Source organism: Microcebus murinus, chromosome 2 (assembly GCF_040939455.1).
Source record: "Microcebus murinus isolate Inina chromosome 2, M.murinus_Inina_mat1.0, whole genome shotgun sequence".
In the NCBI taxonomy this organism is placed as follows: Eukaryota; Metazoa; Chordata; class Mammalia; order Primates; family Cheirogaleidae; genus Microcebus; species Microcebus murinus.
The window spans coordinates 34,862,878-34,867,200 of NC_134105.1; the positions used below are offsets into that span (position 1 = coordinate 34,862,878).

The 4,323-nt window shown below is 43.9% G+C and overlaps 1 pseudogene; it reads right to left on the minus strand.

Moving 5' to 3' along the window:
• Positions 1–585: 585 nt before the first annotated feature.
• Positions 586–1,138, minus strand: LOC105877609 (nucleoplasmin-3 pseudogene; annotated as a pseudogene).
• Positions 1,139–4,323: the final 3,185 nt, after the last annotated feature.

A 4,323-nucleotide genomic window follows, 5' to 3' on the forward strand; every position in this document is an offset into this window, starting at 1 on the left:
AAAAAAATGCCTGCAGATACCCCTATGGGTAACAGAGATAAGAAAAAGAGGGAGCACTTATGTTTATCTATAGCACAGAAAGTCAAGTTGTTGGAGAAACTGGATAGTGGTTTAAGTGTGAAACATCTTACAGAATAGTAAGTTGTTGGAATGACCACCAGAAATTACCTGAAGAAACAGAAAACTATTGAAGTTCTATGCTGAAAGGGAAGAACAGATGGTAATGAAAAATAGAAAAACACTTCATAAAGCTAAAAATGAAGTTTTAAAATAAATTTTTTTTCTTTTTTTCTGTTCTCCATTTGAGAATTTTTTTTTTTGCAAAAACCCCACAGAACTTTATTTCAACCTTTATCCAAAAATGTAAAAAGTGTTAAAAATATGTAGCTCTGAGCTCCAGAAACTAACCCCCAATCCTCATAGGCAAGTGGAGAGGGAGGGTTGCTCAGGATATAAGTTCAGTGTTCTTCCCACTCCTAGAGAAAAGGGAAGCCCCAGGCATGGTGCAAGACCAGACCACCAGGGCCTTATGAAGAACAGGCCCCTTTCCTAGCTCAGGCCCAAGTCCCTTGAACCAAACCCTCACCCCAAACTCTCCTTTCAATGAAGAGGAAACATTTACAATTCTTGAAACTTGTCCGGGAACATGGTGCACATAGGCAGCTGGCTGACCAAGGAGGGCGAGGGCCTGCCCCCCTACTTTTTGGCAGGAAGGATGGCACACAACTCAGCTTCCTCCTCTTCACTCTCCTCTTCCTCAGAAACATCATTGCTTATAGTAACAATTTGGTGGCGCCCAGTGATCCTCATAGGGCCAGAGCCCGATTTCAGGCGGAAGGTCACAGGTGGTTGGAGTTGGAAGTCATCCAAACTGAGCATAGGCTGGCAGGACAACTTGAGGTTAGCCACAGGAACTGCAATCTCCTGCTGGTCATGGTTCCGGGCCACAACTTCTACCACTTTACACTCATCTTTGGCCCCCTCGGTGAGACAGAGCATGGTCAATGCCAGCACGTGCTCCGCATCCTCCTCTTCCTCTACATTGAAGGTGAAAGAGCGGGTATGCCCGGAGAGCTCACAGCCAAAGAAAAAACTGTCCATAGTGACCGGGCCTGGTATCCACAGACCCCCGACACCCTCGGCCTGGACTGTGCTCTCATGACTCAAAAACGCTAAGGCAGCGGCGGTGCCGACGGCCGTGCTGCAAGGCTTTTTATCTTTTTTGATAAAGATGAAGTCTCACTATGTTGCTCAGGCTGGTCTCAACCTCCTGACCTCAAGCCATTCTTCTACCTCAGCCTCCCAAAGTCCTAGGATTACAGGTGTGAGCCACTGCACCTGGCCTTTCTTTTTTTTTGAGACAAAGTCTAACTCTGTTGCCTAGGCTACCATACCGTGGTGTCAGCCTAGCTCACAGCAACCTCAAATTCCTGGGCTCAAGCAATCCTGCTACCTCAGCCTTCCAAGTAGCTGGAACTACATGCATGTGCCACCATGCCTGGATAATTATATATATACACACACACACACACACATATGTATTTTTTTTTTAGTTGTCCAGCAAATTTCTTTCTTTCTTTTTTTATTTTTTGAGTCTGTTGCCCTGGCTAGAGTGCAGTGGCATCAGCCTATCTCACAGCAACCTCAAATTCTTGCGCTTAGGCAATCCTTCTGCCTCAGCCTCCCAAGTAGCTGGGACTACAGGCATGTGCCCCCATGTCCGGCTAATTTTTCTACATATTTTTAGTTGGCCAATTAATTTATATGTGCCCAGCCCACAGTTGGCCTTGAAGGAAGTTTTTAACATCAATGAAGCTCCAGGCCGGACACTGTGGCTCATGCCTGTAATCCTAGCACTCTGGGAAGCCGAGGAGGGCAGATTGCTCAAGGTAAGGAGTTTGAAACCAGCCTGAGCAAGAGCAAGACCCCATCTCTACTATAATAAACAAATTAATTGGCCAACTAATATATATAGAAAAAATTAGCAAGGCATGGTGGCGCATGCCTGTAGTCCCAGCTACTCAGGAGGCTGAGGCAGTAGGATTGCTTGAGCCCAGGAGTTTGAGGTTGCTGTGAGCTAGGCTGACACCATGGCACTCAGTTGTTCATTCATTGATTGATGGTGAAATAGCCAATATGGTTCTAAATCAAGGTAATTGTGCTAACAGTGATGATATTATCTTCAGGAAAAGGAACTATTGACAACATCATCAAAATGTGTGATGGGCTTATTGAAGAACTAGAGAAGCACACATTCATAACAAGAAATCATGTCAGTTTATAAAATCAAAAAGAGACTTCTAAGACAAAAACCATTGTTTTTTTTCTTTACTTTTTATCTATTAAACAAAAAAATCGTTAATGAGGCAGATGACTCTGGAAGAAACTTTTTTTTTTTTTTTGAGACAGAGTCTCACTTTTGTTGCCCAGGCTAGAGTGAGTGCCGTGGCGTCAGCCTAGCTCACAGCAACCTCAAACTCCTGGGCTCAAGCAATCCTTCTGCCTCAGCCTCCCGAGTAGCTGGGACTACAGGCATGTGCCACCATGCCCGGCTAATTTTTTTGTATATATATTAGTTGGCCAATTAATTTCTTTCTGTTTATAGTAGAGACGGGGGTCTCGCTCTTGCTCAGGTTGGTTTCGAACTCCTGAACTCAAACGATCCACCCACCTCGGCCTCCCAGAGAGCTAGGATTACAGGCGTGAGCCACCGCGCCCGGCTGGAAGAAACATTTTTAAAAGTGACCCAGCAGAATACCTTCTTATCCCTCAAGGACCCACTTCCTGGTACTTCAACTGCTTCTGATGTTTCTTCTCACCTAAAAAAATATAGTGTACAGTAACTTTTTTTTTTTTTTTAAGAGACAAAGTCTCACTGTCTGGCTGGAGTGCAGTGGCATCATCACAGTTCACTTGTAACCTCGAACAACTAGGCTCAAGGGATCCTCCAACCTCTCCCTCCTGAGTAGCTGGGATCACAGGCACTTGCCACCCTGCCCAGCTAATTTTGTTTTTTTTTTTTGAGACAGAGTCTTGCTATTGTCTGGGCTACCATGCCATGGTGTCAGCCTAGCTCACAGTAGCCTCAAACTCCTGGGCTCAAGCGATCCTACTGCCTCAGCCTCCCAAGTAGCTGGGACTACAGGCATGCGCCACCATGCCCGGATAATTTTTTGTATATATTTTTAGTTGGCCAATTAGTTTATTTCTATTTATAGTAGAGATGGGGTCTCACTCTTGCTCAGGCTGGTTTTGAACTCCTGACCTCGAGCAATCTGCCTGCCTTGGCCTCCCAGAGTGCTAGGATTACAGGCGTGAGCCACCACACTCAGCCATATTTGAATTTTTTACATGTATTTATGGGTTACTCACATGAATTTTTTTTTTAAAAGGCCTAATGGGATCCAGTTGAACCATACTTTCTATTTACTGTTTACATATTAATCAAGGCTTCTATTATTTCAAGGAGCTCTAAAAGTCTGTCAAATAATTTCTAATTTTTCTCCTCTATTTTGCTTGTCCCAATAGTTTATTTAATAAACCCTCTTTCTTCACTCACAATTAAGTTAAATTCTGGTTCAATGCATTAGTCAGAAGTACAATTGAAAGTAGTTTCAGGGTACAGGTATCCTGCTATTCAAACCAAGGAACTCAAGAAAATTGGATGAGTTTATATCCAAACTCAGAAATGAACACAATACATTTGGTACTAAGGGATATTCTGTATTGCTATCTGGGGATTTTTGCATTTTATTTTTATTTTTATTTTATTTTATTTTTTTGAGACAGAGTCTCACTTTGTTGCCCAGGCTAGAGTGAGTGCCGTGGCGTCAGCCTAGCTCACAGCAACTTCAAACTCCTGGGCTCAAGCAATCCTGCTGCCTCAGCCTCCCGAGTAACTGGGACTACAGGCATGCGCCACCATGCCCGGCTAATTTTTTCTATATATTTTTAGTTGGCCAATTAATTTCTTTCTATTTATAGTAGAGATGGGGTCTAACTCTTGCTCAGGCTGATTTCGAACTCCTGACCTGGAACTATCCACCCGCCTCAGCCTCCCAGAGTGCTAGGATTACAGGTGTGAGCCACCGCCCCTGGCCTATTTTTATTTATTTATTTTTTTTGAGACAGAGTCTCACTTTGTTGCCCAGCCTAGAGTGAGTGCTGTGGTGTCAGCCTACCTCACAGCAACCTCAAACTCCTGGACTCAAGCAATCCTCCTGCCTCAGCCTCCCAATTAGCTGGGACTACAGGCATGTGCCACCATGCCTGGCTAATTTTTTTTCTCTATATATTAGTTGGCCAATTAATTTATTTCTATTT